The 26,932-nt window shown below is 44.9% G+C and overlaps 1 long non-coding RNA gene across 1 annotated transcript in view; it reads right to left on the reverse strand.

Moving 5' to 3' along the window:
* LOC122794127 overlaps positions 1 to 26,932 on the reverse strand; it is a 209,583-nt gene that overhangs the window by 17,092 nt on the left and 165,559 nt on the right. The window lies entirely within an intron of this gene.

Genomic DNA, 26,932 nt, shown 5'->3' on the forward strand with positions numbered 1-26,932 from the left:
AGATCTTGGAGAGCCCTCCCCTTCCTCCCAGTTGGTGTCTTCGTTGACAGACTCTGGAGTGGAGTCAAGTTGCCTCCTCTTGCACATGTGCTTCCAGTGGACTTCTCTGGGGGGAATTCCAGGGAAGAACCAGAAGCTTTGGTCTCCACAGTGAGGGTTCCCTGGAGGGTCGGGACAGGCTGCCCCTAAAGTGGGGGACTGGAGACGCTGATCTCAGATTCTGTCTGAGGTAAGAAAGGATCCGAAGGGGGGCCTTGAAGATCTCGGAGGTCGATAAAACCCTCTCCACCATGAACGCCAATGGAGAGCTGGAGATCTGTGCCAAAAGCATTAGCGCCAAGGTGCTCAACGCTGCCAGAACACAGACCCCAGAACCCATCTGTGCAGGAGGGGTTGGTGCTGAGCTGCTCAGCACGCCAAAGCTCCGAGGAGAACTTTATGCCAACACCAACCCCTCAGATCCACAGCCAAGAGGACTACTGCTCAGACAGCCCTCCAGCACCAAAGTGAAAGGCACTGAGGGACTCAAGACCATTGTTGGTGAAGAAACCAAAAACCTCAACAAACGAAGTTCCGATATTCACAGGCCCCGAAGCCATGGGGTTTAGGAAACAAGGATACCTGGTAAAGGCATGGGGAGAACCCACCGCTCCTGAAGGGGAGGAGGCAGGAAGGACTCCCAGCTTGATCTGGGCCCGCAGAAACTCACTCTCTTTCAGCCTTATCCTCTTCCCTCCTTTTCACATCGGGTGGCTTAGAGGGGGGGGTGAACTCCCAGTGCCCACAGAAGCTGAACTAGGTAACTGACCCTTTAAAACAAGTTTATTCCTGCTGTCCACGACAGTACGGGCACTGAAATCCACACAAATGGAGCACTAATGGCTGGGGCCTAAACATACAATGCACCACACCTCTCAACTATCAAGATTTTCACAGAATGTCCAGATTTTTACCTCTCATTTTTAGTCTGTTCTCCATAAATTTAGGGGTTTTCTATTGTATCACTGAGGATTGAAGTCACCATGACAAATTTGAGTTTTAGACTTTATACCCTTTAGGAAATATATGCCAACACAAATCCTAGAGCAAGTTAGAAAGAGAAACCTGATGGCCCAAAATAGCCCAACAAGGATTTTTTTTTTAAATGCAAAGAAAACACGAGGGTAGGGTAAAGAAAGGAAATCTATAGAAGAGAGAATAACAGTACCTGTAACAAGGCTATACTGGATTAGAAAAACGCTCAAAAACAAGGAGACCAGTCGACCCACTGTTGCTCGAATGGCAGGAAATGAGATCTGGGGTAGTGAGGGAGAGGGGGGCATTATGGGCAGAGAAGGAGCTCAGTTTTGGCACTGTAGCTTGGATATGGCTGACTCTGCACCGATGTCTGTGCCTATACCCACGGGCTGAAGATCAAACGAAGAATTTCAAATCAACTGTTTTATACCTAATCCTAATTACCAACATGCAATATTAGGGTCTTCCATTACTCAAGTAAGCACTAATCACAAAACAGCCAAACATGGCTACATATTTCAGGATAAGACAACATCCATGAAGCCTCTAACTGGGACAGAAAAAAATAGTAGACATTTCCCATAATACATGCAACATAGGGAGGAAAAAAGGAAACCACATATCCTGCACCAGTGATCCTACTATTCAAACATGTGATTCAATGAATACACATGGTTTAGGTTTACCGCAAATATCAGTGCTGCAGTAATTCATGAAATAGAAAAGTATTAAATGGTATACAGCAGACTGCCACCTAGCTTACAATATTTGAATATGTATAATCACACAAGTTGAAACCTCAAATATGACAGATAGCGTTAATTGCAGTAGTAGACTTTGCGATTCAGTCAGAGATTGTCAGCTCTAGCCAGTCAAGTCAGTTTTACAGTACTGACCAAGAAAAGTTTATCAGATTATCCTCCTTTCCCCTTTATAAAAGCCAGATAAAAAGTATATTTGTGCAAGTAAACTTACCAGAACAACAGCTGTTCCAAAAGCTGCAGTAACCTAAGCTACTGGAGTTGTATCCTGCCAAGGATATGAAATACCTCTCAGGTTTGAAGCTTAAGGCACCTTCCATGACCCCTAACTGACAGGGCCTCAAGCAGAGCTAAAAAATCAAAAGGTAGCTAGGATGTCAAAAGCTTCAGAGTTTTCTTCCCCCTAAAAGGGAGGATATAGCCCTGAAAGGAAAAATGCTAGGAAAGGAACGAAATGTAACTATATGCAACAAAGGTATAAAAAGCCACACCATGGAGGAACAGTTACTGCAACAGTAATCTACTAGATCTACTCTTATGGTAAAATATTTATACAACAGTACTATGTTTGACATTTGATCACTGCTGCAGTATTCTAAGCTATTAAAGTGCTTTACCACAGCTTAGGAAGCTATGAGGAGGAGAAAAGTTTAAGAATCCAGGTCCGTGTGGAGAATGGCACTAGCAGTGTTTTCTGGACCTGAAAAATGAATTTAGCTTACAGTGCTTTGAGAAACAATGAACAGAGGGTCATGTTACTAACTCTAGAATGCTTACAGTCAGCCATTTTCCAGAAATTCACAGTTGCCAAAGCCCTGGTACAATGCCTGAAACTTGCTTACCAAAACCATCATCCAGGAAGTTGCTTAAGTTTTTTCATGTCAGGGTGTATCCCACAACCCCTATCTTATGTGAAAAAATCCAGTCAATGGGGAAGCTTGTGGCAGTCAGCTTTGACCAGTTCAAAGAGAAAGGAGAGACAGTACACTTGTGCAAGTAAACTTTCCATAACAGCAGATTTTCTACGTCATAAAATGAAAATTATGGACTTACCATAATAAAATCAGTGATCGCCTTCTGTATGGTTCATCCTATGGGTTACTGGATCAGACTGAGCTCAGTTTCCTCTACTCATAACACCTAGCACTAAGACTATGCAGAGATCAAATTTGCCCTTCTCCAAAACACAGTTCCACTGCTGAACACAACAACCTGACACCAAAGACCACCAAACAAAACAGCTTTCACAGCTCTGTCTACCAAGGGACTTCAGCCATCCCACCTACCTGCCCCATGTTTTGTATCGGATATCTGTCCAAATTCATCCTGTGGGACGAGTCCCCAGCCACCTTACACCCTAAGAGCACATTTCACAAAACAGTGGAACAAAACCAGGCTCTAAACCTTGACTAAATATAAACATGTAGTGGGACACAAAGGTACGAGGACCCACCCAAGTAGCAGGAGCATAAGTGTCATCCAGAGGGTCTCGAGAGGAAGGCCGTAGAGTTAGTCATGGCTCTAACAGAATGACCATTCAGTATGCAAGGCAAATCCTTCCCTTTCAAACTGTACACAAATGAAATGTCATCAGAGACACAAGGTAGGCTTAAATACTGGTTTTCCCAACTGGGATTTAAGAAAAAAGCCACAACAACGGATTGAACTTTCTGAAGGACTTGCTCCTATCCAGATACATCTCATTGCCCAAGATTAAGACAGTGAAGCAAATATTTTCCTTAAAAGGGAAAAGCAGCTCCATAAAAGTTGCCAAAAGAGGAGCCCTCACAGACAGCTTTTGGGGACTCTCTCCTCCTTAGTCAGTACTGCCTAGAGAATCCAAGTGCTTCTTCTTGCACTGCCTCTTGCCAAGACCTTCCTGTCCATGGGAGTCTGAGGTGAAGTGTAAAGAGCCAGGGGCCCTGGATGCAGGGTAGCCTGGAGGCCAACTTGGAGTAGGCTGCCCCAGAGCAGGCTGATGAGAATCCTCAGACAAGGGGGATGCTGGTTGTCACAGACCTCTCCACCTCTGGGCAGGAGAACGTCTGCTCTACAACGAAGGCAAAAGCTGAAGCTGACTGTCAACAGACAGCATCCCTGGGATCCAGATTCCAAGGACATGCTAGACTCTGAAGCTGCTCCCACTTGGCCATGATGCAGAGGCCAGAACCAAGCTGTCATGAGATGAAGCTCCAGTGGGAGACATTATTCTGAGACCCAAAGCATCAAATCCAACCTAGCCACCCTGGGATGGAGCTTCATAAAAAGGACAGTTGCATTGCAAAAACGTTTGAGCAATTTTATGCCATAGGGAGGAAAAAGCTCCGAAAGAACAATGCCAGCAAACAAACCCAAAAGTAAAACTATATACAAGAGTGAAAACATCCACACTTTGGGAACACCAGAAAGAGAAGGGGTTAACAGTGATCGGTTTAAAATCTATTATGGTAAGTTTAAATTAACTGTACTATGTTCAACACACAGATTAACTGTTGCAGTAGCCTAAAGCTAGATTAGCATAGCTTAGAAAAACTAACAAAGGATGCCAATAAACAGACTTCAGGAGCCCATTGACAATGGCCTAGCAAAGCCTATTTTGGACCTAGAAAATAAATCCAAGCTTGTAGTGCTTTACAAACAAATTGTAGAAAGGACCAAGTTGCTGCCTATAGAGTACTTCAGTCAACCCATTTCTAAAAAGCTAAAATTTTTAATGGAATGGATCCTACCCCTTCCTGGCTTGTTATACAGAGACAAACAAAAGGCAACAGCATGAGAAAGCCACCAGAAAATAGTCTACTTTGACACCGATTGTCCTTTCTTCTTAAACCAAAACGAGACAGATCAACTTTCCTGAACGTTTTTTTCTAGGTAGTTTGTCTGCTTGTGGACAACAGTATGAAGATTTCAGTCCTTTGTTTTTTGGGTTCTTAAAAAAAGACAGGAAAAATTAATGGATTGGCTGAAGGTAAACTCTGAAACCAGATTAAGCATAAAAGGAAGGCTTCTTCTGAAAGAAACCCTGCCCTTATGAAATATAAAGGTAGAGTTTACTCACCATGACAGATTACATCTCAGATATAAAGGAATCTCCTCCCTTGTTTTATGGTTCTTGGGGGAAGAGACAGACTACCTCAAAGTAAACGGACTGAGAAGTAATGCTGCTTTGCTTTTAAGTTTAAAGAAACCCAGTCAGTGACAAATGAGGTAAGCTGATTCAAGTTTGCAACTCAGACACACTTCAAGCAAAAGTCAGGATAATGAGCATGAGTAAAACATGTAAGTTAAGAACCATAAACCAACCTGGTGAGCTGGTTCAAATGGAAAAATTTGAGATTGCAAGAATCCACCTGATGGTGGATGTATATGTAAAGCCCCTTTCAAAACCTGGTTGACTTGGGAATATGAAAAAATAAGTGGGGAAGGTTCAAAGAGCAGACAAGTAGAAGTGTCGGCCAGTTGAATCTTACTAACGTCAGAAGACAGTAACTCTCAAATGACCGATAATCAGAGCAGCCGGGTCATGGTTCTTGATGTAGCATCAATTAGAAAATCTTTTCCACACTTGGAAATGTGATTTTCTAGTAATTCATTTATTTTTAAGCCTCCTTCACTAACTGCTGCATATCCTCAGAAAGGTGTCTAAAAGGCAGCAAGAGTCTATCATCCAGGCAGTCACAGATTTCAATTTCAGGTGTACCTACTAACCCACATCTTGTGCAACTAAATCCAGTACATGGACAAGCTTGTGATAATTGCCCGTGGCTAGTTTCCAAAGGGAGAGCCACTGTTACCTTGGCCACCCAAAGAATCTCACCAACAGAATCTTTGGGAGTCCTTCTGAACTTTGATAGCAACCCTGGCTATCAATGAAAATGGTAGAAAAGCCTAATGGAACATTCCAATCTATGGTAATGAGAAAATAGGTCTTCCATGGAGACACAAGGCTATCCCAGTGCCTGCTGCTCTAGCTGTCCAAGTAGCTGCATTTGGAAGCAGACACATGGAGACTTGCAAATAGAAAATAAGGTAGAAAGCTGGGATTCCAGAGTCTTCTGGATATCAGACAGCAAATTACCCCCCCCCCCCCCAAAAAAAATAGTAGTAATTTCTTTGGTCAATTTTCCTTGCAATCAAATATGAGGCATGTAGTTCAGCACTCTCAGGAACAAAGTCACTGAAGCACAGGTCTGTTTTCCTAATCTATCCAAGCCTCTAGACTCCTTGTTGGGGATGGACAGACTAACTCCACTTGAGCTTTCTTTTGGGACTGTTACTACAACCACAGCATCCATGGGAGGACACTAACTTTAGTGAAGTCTCTTTCTGAGCGACTAGAATCCGGTCAGATTTTTTTTCTGGTATAGGCATGGCTATCAGTATTTCTTCCAGGTTCGCTGAACAACTAGATTGATGAAGACGTCAGGAGGACAGACCACCCAGGATGTAGAAAAGCCAAGCTCCAAAAGCCTCTACAAACACAGATTTTTCCAGGGAAGGAGCATCTGTGAACCAATCCCGTTTGACCAATTCAAGAATTTCTCTGAAGGAGATATCTTTAAAAGTGGATCTAGGGGAACCTTCCCCTTCCTTCAAATCAGTGTCCTATGTGATGGACTCTGGTGATGAATCCAAGTGCTTCTGTTTGCATGTCAGCTTTCTATGTAACCATCATTATAAAATATATGGTGAAGAGTCTGAATCAGATTGAGAACTCGGACAGTATTTCCCCTAGAATTTTGGAGACTGGCTGTCCTTACAGATGAGAAGGAGCAGATTCCAGAGCAGAACAAGTCTGATGTCAGGTCAGATCCAAAAGAGATGGAGGTACCTCTTCTCTCGAGTAGGAGAGCGCCCAATGGAAGGCCTTGAAGGCAAAGAAGTCTCTCTAAAAGGTGGAACAGACAGACCCCATAGCTCCAGCTCCGAGGGACACATCAGAACCAAGTTATCAACAGCCAATGCTCCAAACAGAGACAGCTCTGACAAACTTCAGAGTCAAACCTTCTTCCCAGAGTTGAGAGAGACTGGGTCGTTGTTGGAGCTGAAGTGGATGTTGCTACTGGCATCGACAAAGTTGCTCTGGGGACATTTGGATCAGAGGGCTTGGGTTTCAATGGACATACCTGCAATGGAGTCTAACATGTGGGAGGGTTAGGGATGATTAACTATCAAAAGGAACAGCGCTGGGAGAACAGCCACTTATCTGCATCAGGAGGAATTTCCGCATCTTGTAGTCTTCAGCTTTAGCGAAACTTAGTAGAATGAGAAAACCTGGAAGATGCTATTGATTAAGTTCGGAAGCACTGAACTGGGGAATGAAGCCAAGGACTACTCACACCTGGAGTGAAGAACCTGGATGGAGATGTAGAAGAGATCTGAAGCTTTGAATCATAGGGCTTCAGCATTTGGATCCAGGAGCTTTTTTTTTCTTTTAAGCTTTTTCAATGGCCCTCTCAGGAATCTTACCTTTAACAGGCTCCTTTAACTTAGGAGAAAAAGGACATGGCTCCTTCAGTATTTAAGAATTGGGAGCTACCACAGAGGACCCTGAAATGGATGGAAGTTGTCCCTTTAGAATGAGCTGGTCTCATCTGCTCTGAAGAACTTTCTGACCAAAAGCAGCACAAACATTACATTGTTTCCAAATTTGCTGCTCCCAGACAACGCACACACACACACACACACACACACACACACACACACACACACACACACACACACACACACACACACACACACACACACACACACACACGGAATGGGGTCCTATGGAGGGATTTTCTGGATACTTTCCACATTTTTATATTATCTGACAATTATCAATCCAGTTAGAAAAATGCACACAAAAATTACCTATCAAACTTTAAACTGTGACTATAAAGTTTATATCTACACATGTATACGTATACACACAGCCATACTTGTACAAACACACATTCATAAATACAGAATATATAGGAGAACAGTGAAAGAATATAATGCGAAAATTAAGCTAGTGAAGTCATTTATCCAAAACGAGCTCAGACCCTCTGCGACTGTTCAGTTTATAGCTTCATAGATTAGTACTAGGCTAACTGCCCTTGTGGGCCATTTTAAGCCTAGCCAACTACCCTGTGAGATAATCAAATCCTACATCTTGTGCCTGTAAGGTAAACACCTGAACCATTATGCCAACCTCTCAAAAGCAAAAAGCTAGACCAGAGGTATACAGTGGTAAGGGAATTATGAGTAGGAGAGGAGTCAGAGCTCTGGATCCAAAGGTTTGAAGTTGCAGAGGCCAACAGAACTGGATCAAAGTTCCAAAAGTGGATCAGACTAAAATGGGTAACATTGGATCATGCCTTAAAGTGTACATATCACGCAGTTTTTCTGGCTGCTGCTCCTGGATCAATCAAGAGAATATTTGCTTCGTTAAGTTTGCAAAATCTTCATGAAAATGTTAAACTGCTTCAATGATTATACCAGAGGAAGCAGAGAGAACAGTTTCACCCATGTGCAGTTTAGGTAATTTAGCAGTCTAAAGTGACAAAGACTGCTAAGAAATCTTTCTTTTTGGGGCTGAAGGAAGGAGGAAGAACTGTTATGATGTTCCATGGTGAAGCAGAAAGACACCAGAATTCCAGTGAAGCAGATGCATTTTTTTTTTGTGTGTGGAAAACAAAGTGCTACTAAAGGTCGATGCCAATATACAAAAAAAAAAACCTTTTCCAGATAAAAATTAGTAATTCCACAGAAAGTTCAGTCATAAAATTTAAAATTTGGAAGGTTCTCTCTTCCCTGGAGGGAAATTATCTGTCCAGCAATGAAGCATTAGCTGGCAGTCAATTCTGGAAAGTTGACTAGAGGAGCGCTCTTCAGCAGCGGGAAAGTTCTGAAAGGCTTGGTACCCAAATTACTCTTTCTTCAGCTCTGCTCAAGCTAGTTAAAATGGTTTGGGCACATGGAATGTGCCATTAAGCTTTGAAGACTAGCCGGTATTACGCCCTTAGGAAAACAACTCATACAGCCAAGGCTGCTGCAACAGTGATCAAAAACATTCTGAACAGGAGGTGGGTAAAGAAAAAGCAGAAATTAAATTCCCTAGCAAACCTTCCCAGTCTATTGGAACATTTTTTTTTTTTTTTTTTTAATTCTTTTCTTGAGAAACTGTCTGGAAAATGTCATACGATATATAACAAAAACACTGCCATTATAAAACGGATTATCCTTTAATAAAACTGCATACACTAATGGCACAGGAGGTCCACTGTAGAAAATTAAATATGGCATCACAGACTGATGACTAGAAAGACAGATTTCACTGTTTAGACCAGCAAACTTTGCTCAGCAAAAAATATTTGGCTGGGAGCATGAACATAATGGCAGAATGTTCTCTAAATAAAACCTCTGCAAAACTCATGTATTTCTCAAGGTTAATCATAAAGAAAGATCTTAATAACAAAACACCAACTCAACTCTCCAGATTTAAAAAAAAAAAAAAAAAATTTAGAGGTTTTCCTATTACATTTAATATCCTCTCATCTTTTATGTACTTGAATGAGTCGTTTCAAGATATCAGACGAGCACATTACGAAAGGAGGAACTACAAATTAACAAAAAATATTTCAAGAAATTTCACAAAATAGATAAACCAGACACAAACTGATTTTATTAAAGATGACTGCAATACATTCACTTATCAAGACATGGGAAAACAACAAAACACAAAATATGGAAGTGGCTTTAACTGATAAATGAGGAAAATGAATGGGATTCTTCTACACTTACTAAATTTCTTAAAACCACTCGATCCTACAGACAGTGAACGATTTGAAGAATAAAAGTTAACACAAACTCTCTCATATTCTGATCCCCAATTGTCCTAAAAATTTGTCAAGCTCTCTCACATGAAAGTACTATTTAAACCACAAACTAGAGGAGCATCTCCAAATCCATCCATCCTCCACCTCTTTTTGTGAAGGGAAAACAGAAAAATTATAAATTGACAACTACTATTCCAGCAAAGTTGAAGGTAAAATGTATGTACGTCACCCTCTTATCAAAGAGCTAAAAAGAATGTAGAGTGTGGTAGTGTTGAGGTAATTTTTTTTTTTTTTTTAAGAAACTTTTTCTAGAGGAGGGAATAAAGATACCCTCTATATGCTAGATGCAGCAATATAGTACACTTATGTAAGCAAACTTGCACTAACAGTAGATGTTCTATACGAGTCAAACCCTTCAAGACATCCCAGCTTTCCAAAGCTTCAAGGCACCTTCCACATGTTCCACCTGTCAGCAGCTCAAGAGCTCCGTAAAAAGACAGATGACGTGTGCAAATTACCTCAAATCATTTTTTTGCCTAGGAAGAGAGGCAAGAACCCTGAAACAATGCTAGGAAAAAAAAAACAAAAACTATAGGCAAAGCGATGTATACATCCACGACCTAGCAAGACAAAGGGAAACAGCCAAAATAAGGGTGCTGGACAGAAGGAAGGCTACTGCAACAGTGGTCCCAATAGCTGGCAGAAGCATACAACAAAGAGAAATCAAGCTCCCAAATGTAAAAAGCACAACAATTTATTCTCATACGGACACGCAAGTGCTTTCACGGTTCCAAAAGAACGCTTCTTCAGACAATTTCAAGTATCAAAGGATACCTAAATAAACTTAAGACACATCACATGACAATCATTGTGTTTTAAAGTGACATCCATTTTAGAATATTCATTCATGCATATAAGATAATATAATGCATGTGTAAAACATCAAATACCAAAAAATATAAATATATATATATATATATATATATATATATATATATATATAAAATATAAGTAATAAATATTGGGAGTTAATAGAAATCACTAATAATTAGTGAACGTACTAGCTATCATCTCATGTGAAATTACAGATACAGTACAGAATTACATTAACACAAAATCTGGAATGGCGTCATAAATATAGCAATCATGAAGCAACACATACCCTTTAGCAACCATACTAGCTGATGGAATGTAAAAGAAAGAGAAGTTATGTACTTACCATAACGTTCCATGTTAGTTGTCTTCTTCTCGCCTTCTTTCTTGCTGGATGGGTTCGGAGCCGAAGCTCGAGAGCTAAATATATATATATATATATATATATATATATATATATATATATATATATATATATCCGGCGTCTGTATGCAACAGACGCCATTTTCTTCAGTTTTTCTTGCCCCAGATGTCAGGTGCCCCCAAAAAGGTGGTCAGAAATGAGTACCAAATGGAGTAACCTCTGCACAAACACAAAATCCCTTCAGCTATAAGCAAATACATTAGTAAGGTATTGAAGAGAATTAGCCAGTAGATCAGAGGGGATGGAGGGAGGGTAACCTGGACTGCAGCAGGGTGAACACTCGAACATCTACATTTATGGTAGGTACAAAACTGTACTATGTTCATCGTGTTACCCTTCTGCAGTCATCACACTTGGGTTGAATCCCAAAGCTAAGGAAGGGGGGAGGTATCAGACAGGGTTAGTGGAGGCTATAAGGCCTTGCAGAACTGCAGTGGCGAAGCCCACCCTGGTCTTAGTAAAGAGGTAAGTGATAGTGTTTGGTAAAGGTGTGTACTGAACTCCAAGTTGCAGCTTCTAAAATCTCCTTGGTTGGAACCCCCCTGAGAAAGGCTGTAGAAGTAGCTGTTGCCCTGGTAGAGTGGGACCTAATGGTAGCAGGGACTGGTTTCCCATGATGGGTATAGCAGAAACATATGCAATGACCTATCCATTTAGAAATGGTTTGTTTTAATATAGCCTTCCCTTGAGAAGCTGTAGCATAGGATACAAAGAGCTGGTCAGATTTTCTGAAACCCTTAGTTTTGTCCAAGTAGTAACGAAGCTGCCTGTGAATGTCCAAGGAATGCAGGAGTCTCTCACCTTTGTTCTGTGGATTTGGGAAGAAGGTGGGTAAGTGGATGGTTTGATTTAAAGCCACACTGGAAACCACCTTAGGCATAAAGGAAGGATTAGTTTGTAGAGAAACTCTGTCTTGATGAAAAATGAGGAAAGGTTCCACTGCCATTAGTGCCTGTAGCTCTGAGACTCTTCTAGCTAAAGTTATTGCTAGCAGCAGGGCAGTCTTCCATGATAGGAACTGAAGATCTGCAGAGAAAGTTGGTTCAAAGGGAGGTAGTGTTAGTTTTCCCAGAACAAAATTGAGGACCCATGTTGGTGTAGGAGCTCTCCTGGGTGGTCTAATGTTTTTTGCCCCTCTGAGGAACTGCCTTAGAAGATGTGAAAATAAAGGTGGATCCATGTTGTAGTGAGCTGAAATAGCTGAAGCATGGATTTTAATGGAGGAAAAAGAAAGTCCTTTGTGCAACATCTCGGCTAAATACTGTAGAATGTGAGGCATGTGAGGCTGAATTGTGTCTTGGCCTTTAGCTTGGTTCCAGGCACAAAACCTTTTCCATTCATCCGAATAAGCCTTCCTGGTGCTTGGTCTCCTGGCTTCTAGAATAACATCCAGAACTGCTTGGGAAAGAGGAGCTGGTTGGATGTTTAGTAGATTTGCCATGCAGCCAGATTTAAAGTTTTGAGCTGGCTGTGTAGAATCCGATTGTTTTGTTGTGTGAGCAAATGGGGGATTTAAGGCAATATCCATGGTGGACTGTGGGCCATATTTCTCAATAGCGGGTACCAGTGCTGGCGTGGCCGGTCTGGGGCTATGAGAATCAGTCATGGTCTCTCCTTTTTGACTTTCAGAAGAACCTTTGTGAGGAGGCGCAATGGAGGGAAGGCATATACGGTCAGGTTTTTCCAACTGAAAGAGAGTGCGTCCATTTTCCAAGCTTGATGGTGAAATGTCCTTGTACAAAATTTTGTCAGTTGATAGAGGACTGGCAAACAGGTCCATGTCTGGAAGGCTCCATTTTTGAGTTATCATTGCAAATATTTGTGGATCTAGTTTCCACTCGTGGGGATCCTTGATGTTTCTGCTGAGGTCGTCTGCCAATGTGTTCTTCTGTCCTGGCAGGAATTAAGCTTGTAACTGAACTTGGTAAGCCAGAGCTATGGTCCATAAGATCATTGCTTGCCTGCATAGAGGGTAGGAATGTGTACCCTGCATAGAGGATAGGAATGTGTATCCCCTTGTTTATGTACCACATTACCGTGGTGGTGTTCGTCTTTATTGCCAGTTGTCCTGGATGTAATAGATCCTTGAAGGCTGTCAGAGTTTTCTGTACAGCTAGCATCTCTGATTTATGTGCAGATTTCTTTGATCTGCAGTCCATAGGCCTTGAACGCATTGCCCTGCCATGTGTGCCCCCCAGGCGTAATCTGAAGCAATGTACAAAAAACCAAAGACAAGCAAAGAATAATCCACGACCTTGAAGAAAGGAACCAGAACTCTGCTAAAGTCCACAAGGCTGTATTTTTATTTCTGAAGTGTTCCAAAAGTCACAGATAAAATCACACTGAAGTATTCCAAAAGTCACAGATAAAATCACACAAGCGCTTTCGCTCAGGCAGTCCTGAGCTTTATCAAGTGAAAACAAAATGCAGTATGCAGTAACCTCCATTAAATAGCCTAGCAATTATACAATTAATTAATTAGTAAGTCTAGTACTAAGGTGTGGTGCTTTGGAGTTGGATGTTAAAAAAGTTAGTCATTATACCAACTCAAAAAATGAAATGTTTGCAACAACATCTGCACTTAAATAAATCTGAAGCATCTGTTGTGATAGTTTACCTGGCTGGGGGCAAGGTGAAAGGCTGACCCTTGTTGAGGTGACATGCCTGTGACCACCATAGAAATTCCGGTTGTAGGCAGGGAATGAGAGATATCGTGTCTAAGCTGTGGCTGTATTGAGACCATACGCTTTTTAGGTACCTCTGTAATTTCCTCATATGCAGCTTTGCAAATGGTATTAGTATGCAAGATGCCATGAAGCCCAAGGCCTGCAGAATTTTTCTTGTAGTTAATTGGGTCTTTGTTGCCATTGTCTTGAAATATTGAGTCAGTTGTAGTTGCTTGTCTGGCGTAAGACGAGCCTTCTGGGCCGTTGTATTCAAGCTGGCACCCAGGAATGTCATTTTTTTGAGAGGGTACTAGTTTTGACTTGTTTTCGTTTGCCGTGTACCCCAGGCAGTTTAGTGCCAGATGATGTAAGAGAATGTCTTTGCTTTCCGCTTGGATGAGGCAGTCCCGCTTGGATGAGGCAGTCGTCCAGGTATGGATATATTTGAATTCCTCTGTCTGCAGTATGCAATTACTGGTGCCAGGCATTTTGTGAAGACTCTGGGCGCAGTAGATAAGCCAAAGGGCAGCGCAGAGAATTGGTAATGGGTTGAGCCTGCAATGAAACAGAGGTATCTTCTGCAACTTTGTCTGATAGGGACATGCAGGTATGCCTCCTTGAGGTCCAACATTACTAGCCATGCTTCCTTGCCCAACATGGGAAGTAGCTGCTATAGTGTTAGCATCTTGAATTTGGGTACTTGTAAGTGTTTAGAATTGAAAGGTCCAGAATTGGTCTCCAGGCATTGTCCTTTCTGGGCACTAGAAAGAGTCTTGAGTAAAATCCTTGGCCTTGCTCTCGAGTAGGTACCAGTTGAATGGCTCTCATGTCCATGAGAGCTGTAATTTGCTTTTGTCTCTCTGCCCATTGATTTTGTGGCAGGTTTGGCATTCCTCTTTTCATTGGCAAGGTGTGAAAGTGGAATCTGTATCCTTGTGAAATTATGTCTAGGACCCATTTGTCCTTTGTGACAATGTGCCAGTTGTCTGCAAAAAGTGCTAGTTTTCCCCCCAAGGGGGCTGTCAAGAGAGTATTGCTTGGCCAGATGAGGTGCAAGTCATCGAGTTTGCCTTCTAGTGGATTGGGACCTGTCTTCTCCTCCCTTCTGTGTTGTAGTGCCCCATTGGCGAGGTTTATACTGGGCTTGTGGTTGTCCTCTGCCCCTTGGGCGCCTGTATTTACCCCTCTGTTGTCTGTCAGAAGCTGGAAAGGACCAATTTTTTGTTGGCCAGTTTCTGCTGAAGCGAGGGGGTTGTACCTGTAAGAAATCTTTGACTGTCTGCATAGATTTTGCCTTATTCTTCATTTTCTTTAAAACTTCTTCTGCTTTAACTCCAAAAAGAACATCCTGCTGTAAGGGAGCATCTAGTAGTTTTGCTTTAACATGATCAGGCAGAGTTTGTTCCTTTAACCAAGCATGCCTACGTATAACAGACCCAGTGACAGCTGCTCTGCAGGAGGCCTCCAGAGAATCAAACCCACATTGAGGGAGAGTGGTTATTCTCTGCTGAGAGATTAGGAATTGCTGATACTTAAGCATGTGAAAAGTACAGTTTTGTACCTACCATAAATGTAGATGTCCGATAGACATGCAACTGCAGTCATAACATGTGGGTTGTCCTGCCTCAGGCAGCCCTCGGTCGGCCGGATTCCAAAGTCTGGGTCCGACGTCGGCTGATGTCGCATTTCTCTCCGACGTCAGAGCGGCTGGAGTACATAAGCATCAGCCGACGCCATTTTCTTCAGTGTTTCTTGCCCCAGATGCCAGGTGCCCTCCAAGGAAGGCTGTAATCCAATTGTAAGAGAAAAACAGGATTCCAAACAAATACATGAGCAATAAAACAAATACACCATAACAGATATCCCCAGCTAAGAGTAAGGGGGATAGGAGTGGACCCTAGGCATAGAGGGGTATGGAGGGAGGGAAAACCCGACTGCAGTTGCATGTCTATCGGACATCTACATTTATGGTAAGTACAAAACTGTACTATGTCCTTCAAGAATGCAACTGCAGTCATAACATGTGGGTAGAATACCATAGCTTAGCTGGGGAAGGAGGTATGCTCTAGGAAAGAGATGGTGTGGCAATCAAACCCTGCAGGACTGCCGAATCAAAGCCTGCTCTGGATCTGGAATATAGAGGGAGATTGTAGTGTTTGGAGAATGTATGCACGGCGCTCAATGTAGCAGCTTCTAGAATGTCCTTTGTAGGCACCCCTCTTAAAAATGCTGTAGAGGTGGCTGTAGCTCTGGTGGAATGTGGTCTGACATAGGCTGGAACAGTCTTCCCATGAAAGGAATAACAGAATCTGATGCAATGTCCAATCCATTTAGAAATAGTCCGTTTTGAAAATGCTTTTCCTTGGACTGCAGGGGCGTAAGCTACAAAAAGCTGTTCAGACTTCCTACTGGCCTTGGTTCTGTCCAGGTAGTATCGAAGTTGTCTATGAATGTCCAAGGTATGCAAAAGTCTTTCCCCCTTATTCTCAGGATTGGGGAAAAAGGCAGGCAGATGAATGGCTTGATTTAGAGAAACCCTAGATACCACCTTTGGCATAAAAGTAGGGTTGGTCCTTAATGAAACCCTGTCTCTGTGGAAAATAATAAAGGGTGGTATTGCCATTAGGGCCTGTAGCTCCGAAACCCTTCTTGCTGAGGTAATTGCCAACAGGAAAGCTGTCTTCCATGAGAGAAATTGCAAGTCAACTGAAGCTGCTGGCTCAAAAGGAGGTAGAGTCAGTTTTTCTAAGACAAAATTGAGGTCCCAGGCTGGCACTGGGGCCTTTCCTGGTGGCATAATGTTCTTGATTCCCCTGAGGAATTGTCTTAGTAAGGGGTGAGAGAAAACAGGAGGATCAGTGTTGTATCCAGCTGAAATAGCAGATGCATGTATCTTTATGGAAGAATATGAGAGGCCATTCTTTAACATATCAGCCAAATATTCCAAGATAAGTGGGATGTTCAGCAATGATGCATCATGTCCCTTGCTGGTATTCCAATTGCTGAATCTTTTCCACTTTGCCAAGTAAACCTTTCTGGTGGATGGTCTTCGAGCCTCTGTTAGTATCCGCTGAACTTCCTTGGAGAGAGATAAGCTGAAGTTATTTATGGGATCTCCCAGGCTGTTAGCTGCAGTGTCTGAAGGTTTGGATGCAGTGTTTCGAAATTGTGTTGAGTCAAAAGTAGAGGCCACTGAGGGAGGGCCCACCTCCTGGTGTGACATATGCTCCGTAGTAGTGGGTACCAGTGTTGTCTTGGCCAATCCGGAGCTATTATGATTCCCTTGGGCTTCTCTGCTTTGATCTTTAATAATACTGAGGTCATCAGTGGCAGAGGCGGGAATGCATAGATTGCTAGAGAGTTCCAGTTGAATGAAAGGGCATCTATTTTCCAAGCCTTTGGATGGTATGTCCTTGTGCAAAATTTTGGTAGAAGATGATTGAGGTGAGAGGCAAATAGGTCCACTTCTGGCTTGCCCCATGTCGAAGTGAGTGGTCTGAAAGCCTTCGGATGTAACCTCCACTCGTGTGGATCTGTGAAATTCCTGCTTAGGCTGTCCGCCAACACATTGTCTTTTCCTGGAACAAACTGGGATTGTAACTGGATGTTTAGACTCAGTGATTTCTCCCAAAGCTGCACTGTCAGTCTGCAAAGGGGGTAAGAGTGGGTGCCCCCCTGCTTGTTTATGTACCACATCACAGTGGTGTTGTCTGTCCGTATCATTAAATGGCCTTGCTGGAGTTGGTGTTGAAAAGCCTCGATAGCATGCATTACTGCCAGCATTTCCTTTTGGTTTAAATGCAGGTGTATTTCCTTTGGAGACCATTGTCCTTGTATACACCTGCCTTCCATGTGCGCCCCCCATCCAAGGTCTGAGGCGTCTGTAGTCATGGTCTGTGTTATCTGTGGTTTTTTGAATGACATACCTGTGTTTTCCTGGCTCACCGAGGCCCACCATAGGAATTCCTTTTGTAGGCATGGAATGAGTGGTATGATTGTCTCCAAGTTGTTGCTGTGTTGAGACCAAATGCTTTTTAGGTACCATTGAAGCTTTCTCATGTGTAGTTTTGCTAATGGAACCAGTAGAATGCAGGATGCCATGTAACCCAGGGCCTGTAGGAATCTCCTTGCAGTCATCTGGGTGAGTTTTGCTAAACCTTTGAAGTAATGAGTTAACTTCTCTTGCTTGTCTTCTGTCAGGTAAGCCATCTGAGAGGCTGTGTCTAGTTTGGCTCCTAAGAAGATTATTTGCTGGGATGGCTGCAGTCATGACTTTTGGAAGTTGACTGTGTATCCCAGAGCTTGAAGTAATCGTATGACATAATCCAGGTTTTTTGTCAACATCAATTTGTCGTCTGCTTGTATGAGGCAGTCGTCCAGGTACGGGTAAATCTGTATACCCTGGAGCCTGCAATGAGCAATTACTGAAGCCAGGCATTTTGTAAATACTCTGGGCGCAGTAGATAAGCCAAATGGCAATGCTGAGAATTGATAATGCTCTGGCCCTGCAAGAAATCGGAGGTATCTTCTGCAGCTGTGTCTGATAGGGACATGCAGGTATGCCTCCTTGAGGTCCAGAGTAATCAGCCACGACTCCTTGCCCAGCATGGGAAGGAGTTGCTGTAGAGTCAGCATTTTGAACTTTGGTACTATGAGAAAGGTGTTTAATGCGGACAAGTCCAGTATTGGTCTCCATTGAGATTCTTTTCTTGGAACAAGGAACAGTCTTGAGTAAAACCCCTGTTCTTGTTCTTGTTGTGGAACTCTTTCTATTGCTTTCATTCGAGTCAGCAGAGTGATTTGCTTGATAGCCTCTGCCCTTTGATGTTGTGGTAGATTTGGCATGCCTTGTTTCCTTGGTAAGGTATGAAAATGAAACCTGTACCCTCTGTCTATAATGTCCAAAATTCATTTGTCCTTTGTCAGTCTGTGCCAGTTTTCTGCAAACAGAGATAATTTCCCGCCCAAGGGAGCTTCTAGTTGTTCCCTAGTAGGCGGTAGTAGAGGAAAGTCATTGAGTTTGTGGTTGTTGGGCAGGTGAAACCCCTGCGTCACTTCTTTGGTTTCCTGGCTGCCATTGTCATCCCCTGTAAGGGCCTCTGTATTTGACCTCTTCCTCGGCCACGTCTGTTCTTACCCCTTTGAAACTTTTCTGGATTAGGAAAGGACCAGTTTTTTGAAGGCCAATTCCTACTGAATCTGGGGGTTGAACCTGGAGGAAATCTTTCACAGTCTGAACTGATTTTGCTTTTTCTTCGATGGTCTTTAACACATCCTTAGCATTTGCACCAAAAAGCTTGTTCTTTTCCAAAGGTGCATCCAGAAGTTTTGCTTTTACATGATCTGGTAGAGGTTGATCTTTTAACCAAGCATGTCTACGCATCACTGCCCCTGTCATAGCTGCCCTACATGAAGCTTCCAGTGCATCATATCCACACTGCAGGAAGTGATTGCTTACTGCTGAGTGTTATGTACAGCTTCCTGCAAAGTCTTCCTGTCTAAAGGATCAGGAGAAGCTAATGTTTTTTGTAAATCTTCTAAGAGATAATCCTGATATTGGAACATATGGAAAAGGCAATTTAAAGCTCTCATAGATAAGGTAGTGGATGTGTAAACCTTTTTACCCAATCTCTCTAATGACCTTGCTTCCCTGTTGGAGGGCAAAGGATTTTTTGAGGTGGAGGCTGAAACTCCTTTAGGCCCCTGTGAAATAGTTTCCAAATCAGCAGTATGGGCCCTGAATAAATGGGAATGAATTTCTGGGACCCTGTAATACCTGTCTGGCTTGGCTGGAACAGGAGGAAGAGAATCAGGGGTAGCACTAGAATCAGAATACAAATCATCCAGAACATAAAGTACAGGAGGAATAGCTAAGGGCCTGTGCTGAGGCTTCTTAAGGAAAGTCCTAAGGCGTTTCCTAGAATCAGAATATTCCTGACCCTGCCACTTGAAATGTTCCCTCATGGTGTGCAGAACTTCCCCAAAAGAAATATCCTCAGGAGGGGTATGGAATGTATGGAATCTTCTGCATCCGAGTCCTCATAGGTCTGGAAGAGCTCTTCCTGGCTATCAGAGTGGACAGAGCCCACAGAGTCTTCATCAGAAGGAGAAGGGTCAGAGGGTTCAACCCGGGGCCTTTTATCAGGAGGAGGCTGGGATGCTCTCTCAGGATGGGCCTGTGAACCTGTGATCATGGAAATTAAATCAGCAGCCATGGACATAATTTGCGTCTCCGGAGTCGGCTGAGGTAAGGATTTGGAAGCAATATGCTTTGTTTTGCTGGCTGCCTTAGCCCTAGTGTAGGCCTTAATAGACATGGCCATAGGAGGCCTGGCAGCTCCACGTGCAGGAGTGACCTTGTCTACAGCAATGGTCTCGGGTATTTCCTCGGTTTCGGTATCCGGAGGAAAGTCTATTACTGGCGGAGTAATGTCTGGAATCGGAGTCGTCGGTAATGCGGTGACTTCGGTTTGGAGCGGTGGAGAGACCGTCTCAGAGGGAACCGGAGCACTCGCGCTAGGTTTTGGCGTGGAGTTGGTGGTAGACGCGGGCTGAGGAAGTCGGTCCCGGTCTTTTCGCTTTTTGGGAGTTTGCGATGTCGGAAGATCCGACGGCATGGTGTAAGCAAATTTATCGCCAAAAAAATCTTCGGCGAACTCCGCCCAGCGCCTGAGATTGCGCTTGTTGAAGCGAGCACAGGCTACACAGGCCAAGACGTCGTGGTCTGGGCCCAGGCAAGGGAGGCAGTAAGAGTAGGAATCCTTATGAGGTATTTGTTTACCACAAAATTGTTAACTTTTTCAGTAATTTCTGACATCGGCTGAGGCAAGAAAAGGTCCCCAACGGGGTACTTAGCTTTTTTGAGGACTTCGGTATCGTAGAATACAGGAGCTGACCGACCGGCACTTGCGAACTGCTTCTGCTTCGGGCACCGCGCGGCAAGAAAGACTGAAGAAAATGGTGTCGGCTGATGCTTATGTACTCCAGCCGCTCTGACGTCGGAGAGAAATGAGACATCAGCCGACGTCGGACCCAGACTTTGGAATCCGGCCGACCGAGGGCTGCCTGAGGCAGGACAACCCACATGTTATGACTGCAGTTGCATTCTTGAAGGACATTTGGCAATTCAGTGCCCTCATAGCTAGTGTGGCTGAGGTGTAAACCTTTTTCCCCCACCTGTCTAGTGCTCTGGAATCTCTCTCAGAAGGTACTGGGTTTTTAGCCATAGAAGCCTTAGCCCCCTTGGGACCCTGGGAGATGGTCTCTGGATCAGCTACAGGGCTTTTGTAAAGAAATTTGTGGGAATCAGGCACTCTATAATATTGGTCAGGCTTAGCCGGAGCAGGAGGTAGAGAGTCTGGGTTGAAACTGGATTCTAAGTAAACATCATCCACAATGTCCAAAACTGGTGGGATGGCAAGTGGTCTGTGTTGGGGGAGTAAAAGAAATTCTCTGAGCCTTTTCTTTGAGTCAGAGTAGTCCTGACCTTCCCAGTGAAAATGTTCCCTCATAGTGTGTAAAGTTTCCCCAAAGGAGTAGTCTTCAGGAGGAGAAGCTGAGGGAATAGAGTCCTCAGCATCAGAATCTTCATAAGGAGAGGAGGAGTAATCCTGGTCCTCAGAGGAGTCTGAAGAAATGGACACTTGTTCAGAGGATGCATAATCTTCCTCTTGTCTAGGCCTTTTGTCAGGAGGGGGCTGGGAACCCCTGATTAAAGAAATCAAATCTTCAGCCATTTTGAGCATGTTTCTTAGGCATGGGGCCTTGAACAGGAGACTGAAGTGCAGTCCTTTTAGATTTAGTAGGAGTCTTCGTCTTAGAAAACGTTTTAATGGTAAGGGTCGTCAGTCTGAAAATGCCTTCAGAAACCGATGGCGTTTCTGTAGCACCGACGTCCTTTGTAGCAATGTCGTCGGAAGGGCCTGAATTAAATGGCTGCGTCGGCCAGGTGCATTCCGCCAAAAAATTCCATAGCGGTCTCGGGTTCCAGATCTGCGGTAGTCAGGGGCTGCGTCTGAGCCTCACTGAGGACCGGAGACTGGCTCAGCCGAGGCCTCAGAATCTGGCTTAGGCCTGGGCTGTCTATCCTTATCCTTGCATTTTTTTGTGCACGCCGGTAGTCGGTTGCTCCGACGGCATGGTGTAGTTAAATTTCCTACCGTAGTGTCGTGCAAAATCAAAGCGTCTTTTAATAGTACGCTTATTAAACCTAGCACAAAACCGACAAGTAGTGACGTTGTGGTCTGGGCCTAGGCAAGGTATGCAGTAAGAATGAAAATCCTTATGAGGTATTTGCTTCCCACAAGAAATACAATTAACTTTTTTTGACGTCGGTCTGAGGCAAGAAAAGTTTCCCCAACGGGTTACTTAGCTTTATAGAAGACTTCGGCCTGAAATTCGAATTTGAAAATCTCAGGAGTCTGCCGACCGGCACTTGCGAACTGCTTCTGCTTCGGGCACCGCACGGCAAGAAAGACTGAAGAAAATGGCATTGGTTGCATTATATATACCCCTGGTGCACTGACGTCAGGGAAGAGGCGACAGTAACAGATGCCGGACCAAGACTTTGGAATTCCGGCCAGCTGCGGGACCGCCTGACGACAGGATAACCCAAGTGTGATGACTGCAGCAGGGTAACACGATGAACATCATGGAACGTTATGGTAAGTACATAACTTCTCAATGTTAAGTTGTCAATCTCGCCTTCATTCTTGCTGGATGGGACAGCGTCCCTAGCACCTTCGTCCTGGGTGGCTCAATGGAACAAACTCTAGTACAGTGGAACGAAAATCAGCCCTACTTCTAGAGGTCATGTCCAGCTTGTAATGAGAAGTGAAGGTATGAGGAGAGGCCCATGTGGCCGCTGCACAAATGGAATCCATTGGCAATCTTGCCTGAAAAGCTACTGAAGAGGCTAATGCTCTGGTTGAATGAGCTCTGGGCTTAATAGGGAGCTCTTTATGCCTCAATTGGTAAATCAACATAACAGAGGTCAACCACCTGGACAAGGTTACTTTGGAAACTGGCAGGCCTCGTTTCCCTTCCGTGTAAGACAGGAAGAGCTGTTCTGATTTCCTCGTCTGCGTGGTTCTATCCAGGGAGAAGCCTAATTGACTGTGAATGTCTAGACAATGTAACTTCCGTTCAGACCTATTGGTATAAAGTGGGAAGAAAACAGGAAGATTGATGGTCTGATTCAGATTTTTTTCAGACAGTACTTTAAGTAAAAAGGACGGATTAGTCCTAAGTGACACACTATCTTTGTGAAAAACAAGATACCCTTCTCGCTGAAGTGATGGCTACTAAAAACAGAGTTTTCCAAGAGAGCAACTTTAATGAACAGGAAGCCGCAGGTTCAAAGGGAGGAAGAATTAAAGACGACAGCACCACATTTAGGTCCCATGGTGTGGGAGGATCTTTTACCAGGGGCCTAAGTAAGAGGGTTCCTTTTAGAAAGGCTTTACAAAGCTTGTGTGACAATGCTGGTCTCTGACAATCCAACGTGAAAATTCGCAATGGCTGCCAACTGAACTCTGATGGTGGCCGAAGAAGATCCCACTTGAAAAAGTTCTGCCAAAAACTCTAAGACTGTATGGACAGGGGCTGTAAATGGGTCAACTTGTTTCTCCCCTGCCCAAACAGAGAAACGTTTTCCATTTGCTAGCATAAGTCTTTCTGGTAGTAGACTTGTGTGAAGCGATGATGATGTCACGAACTGAATGAGAGATTGAGGGAAGCCTGGCTAGGGTTGGAAGTGGAGCAACCAAGCTGTGAGGTTGAAAGATTGAAGAGATCGATGCAGCCCGCCCGACTGATGTGTCAGAAGATCCGGCGCTGGGTCCAGATGCCAGGGTTGATCTAATAGATGATGTTGCAGGAACGGGAACCAAGTTTGTCGAGGCCAGTAAGGGGCAACAAGGATCATTCTGGATCTCAAAACAGTTGCTTTCTGGATTAGCTGAGCAATTAAGGGAAAGGGGGGGAAGCATACAGAAGACCCCGGGGCCAATCGTGGACTAGAGCATCTCTGGGGGGGGGGGGGGGGGAGACATGGGGCATGGGAATGGCTCTGCTCAGCCTGTCCGCTATGACGTTGGACTTCCCGGGGATATGCGTTGCTACCAGAAACCGTTGAGAAGAGATAGTCCACTGCCACAGTCTGAGTGCTTCTCGACATAGGGGGTAGGACCTGGTTCCACCCTGCTTGTTGATGTACCACACTACAGACATATTGTCTGTCTGAGTTGCAATAGTCCCGGTGGGTAGAGTCTTGAAGGGCCTGCAACGCTAAAAGCACCGCTCTCATTTCCAAGACATTTATGTGCAGGTGGATTTCGAAAGGCTGCCATGTGCCCTGGACTGTCCTGCCCTGAAAATGCCCCCCCCCCACCCGATTAGGGAGGCATCCGTTGTCACAGTAGCCACAGGAGGAGGAAGGACAAAGGGTCTGCCCTGAAGAACCTGAGGGGAGACCATCCACCATGAAAGGTGTCTTTTGCATGACTGAGTGATTAGAATGTTGTGCGACACTGGAAGCTGTTGAAAAGACCACTGGGAAAACAGCATCCATTGCAGGATCCGCATGTGAAAGCGAGGTAGGGGGAGTAATGTGATAGCTGCTGCCATGAGACCTAGGGTTTTTAGTACGAATCTGGCCTGGACTCTGCTCTCTTGTATTAAGATTTGAACATGACCTCAAATGTCTGAAATTCTTTGTACAGGCAGTTTTGCTGACAGTTCCACAGTGATTAAAATGGCGCCTATGAAGGTAATAGACTGACAAGGCAGACTTTTCGGAGTTTAGAGAGATACCTAGCTCGTTGCAAATTTGGAGGGTATAATCTCTGGAATGAAGTAGCTGACACTTGGTGGTAAGTATGGAAACACCTGGAATCCTTTTAGTCTCAGGTGAGCCACAACCACTGCCATGCATTTGGTAAACACCCTGGGGGCTGTGGTGAGGCCAAAGGGCAGGGCTCTGAATTGGTAGTGACTGGCTCCCAGCCGGAAGTGGAGAAACCTCCTGGAGTGCCTGTTCATTTTGATAATGATAGTACGCATCCTGAAGGTCTATAGAGCACATCCAATTGTCCTGACCCAGGAAGGGTAGAATGAAAGAACTGAAGCGTGACCATCCGGAATTTCGTTCTTTGAACAGACTTGTTCAGTCTGCCGAGATCCAAAATAGGTCTCCAGTCCCCGGTCTTTTTTGGTACCAAAAAGAACTTGGAGTAGACTCCTTATCCTTGCTGGTCTGCTGGGACTGGCTGTATGGCTCTTTTTTATAGCAGCTTTGAAATTTCTAGTGCTGCATGATCCCTCAGACCGGGTGAAAGTCTGGAAGGGGCCCTTTTGGCGGTTGTGGGGTATGAATAAAGGGAATTTTGTAACCCTCTGATATGATCGACCATACCCAAATGTCTTGCGTGAGGGAATGCCAGGCTTCTGGGTACAGTGATAGTCTTCCCCCGACTGCCTCCGAAGGTGGACAGTCGGGCAGCTCCTCAGGGGTGCTGGAAGGGTTTGTCAGAGAAGGATTCTCTGCTACCCTGATTCTGCGGACCCCCTCTGCCCCTCGGGCGGCTACCCTGATTCTGCGGACCCCCCCTGCCCCTCGGGCGGCGTCGATTGTTTCCTCCTCTGCCTCTGGAGGGAAGCTCACCACGTGCATCAGGCAGTACTCCCGGAGGTTTGCGGAACCACATTTTCCCACCTTTCTGACCCTTAGGGTATGGTCTAGAAGGGGTAGAAAATTGGACTCCTACGGCAGAGAGAGTCTTGCCTTCCTGCTCGCACTTGGTCAATGTATCCTTCACTTGAGGTCCAAACAAGGCAGAACCATCAAAGGGGGGTGTTAGTGAAGGATGCCTTGAAGGGGTCAGCAAAGTTGCAAAGCCGCATCCAGGCGTGTCTCCTTACAGCGACGCCGTGCCTGCAGCCCTACTCGCTCCATCGGCTGCATAGGAAATGAGCCACATGGAGGAGTTTACAATAGAGTTTAGGGTCCCCAGCTGGGAGTTTATCTTTTCCTGAGACCCCGCAGCTGATGGGTCCTGTAAGGTATCACCCAGTTCCTTGAGAAGGTCTCTCTGGAGACGGGTGAAATGGCACAAATAATTCGCGAACACATAGCAAAGGTCGCTGAGGAAAACATCCACTTGCCATACCTGTCCATAGTCCTAGATTCCTTATTAGGAGGTTGGATGGACAAGTACTGAAGGGTCAGCCAACTCCTTTTTAGTGGTCACCGCCACCACCATGGCATCAACAGGGACGCCCTTAGTTAGAAACTGCTTGTCAGAAGGGGCTGTAATAAACTTTGTAGGCCTCCGGGGAGTTGGTTCCATAGTATCCAGAGCCGTGAGCGGGTCGAAAGGCGGAGACACCCAGGAGGTGGAAGGGCGAGAACCGAACGCATCCAGGTACACCGACGCGTCCTCAGAAGGGTTAAGGGCAGACCAGTTTCCCCTCTGCTTAAGAATCTCCAGAATGTCAAGAAAATGAGACCTCCTCAGAGGGGGACCTTGGGGACCCTTCTGAGTCATCCAAGTCAGTGTCCGATGTGACTGACTCAGGGGAGTCAGTATGCTTCCTCTTGCATTTTCTCTTTCGAGGGGGCTCCCCTGAAGGATCAGGGGAGGCCTCAGAAGAGGAGGATACGCCCAATGGGGGTACCTGTAGTGTTGGTTCTCCACGCTCGGGATCGAGAGAGCGGGTAGAGACTGAAACAGGCACCATAGAGGGAAGAGCCGAAGGAGCCGACCGTGGAGGAGGCACAGGGGCCAGCACACTCCTCATGACCTCAAAGGTGCCCCTATCAGGCAGGGAAGGGGGTCCCTGCTCCAAAGAGACAGGGACTCCTCCAGGCACCGAGAGGGATGGCTCCGAGGCCTATGTCGGGGCCAAAGTCACCTGTGCCGAAGCTCCGAGAGGGAGAACGGGGTCGGACAAGGGTCCGATGCCACTCGCCCCCTCTGAGCGACGAGAGAGTCCCGGGTGCCTGGATCCCTCCAAGTATGGAACCAAGGAAGAGATCGGAGCAGAAAGGGGTGGTATCGGCTCAACGCTCCGACGGTCCCGACCCCTACGATCTCCGGCTCCGAACTCACAGGAAGAGTCAGAGGAGGAATAGGAAGTAGTGAAAGCCACTGCCTGATGAGGAGGGCTATGCAACATTTGGGCCAGTGCCTGTGACTTAAGCAGTCTGCTAACCACCCTCTCGTGGTCATGGTCCGACAGCCTGAGAGACCGAGAGGAATGGGACCTGTGACTCCGCTCCGAAAACAAGGGAGACTTCGGAGCAGAGTGGACCGATTCCAAGGAAGGAGACCTGGAACGCTTCTTGCTCGGAGACTGCTCCGACAGCAGAGTCGGAGCCGACTAAGG

The sequence above is a fragment of the Protopterus annectens genome, chromosome 2.part1 (genome assembly GCF_019279795.1).
Source record: "Protopterus annectens isolate FY-2018-M chromosome 2.part1, PAN1.0, whole genome shotgun sequence".
Taxonomy (NCBI): Eukaryota; Metazoa; Chordata; order Ceratodontiformes; family Protopteridae; genus Protopterus; species Protopterus annectens.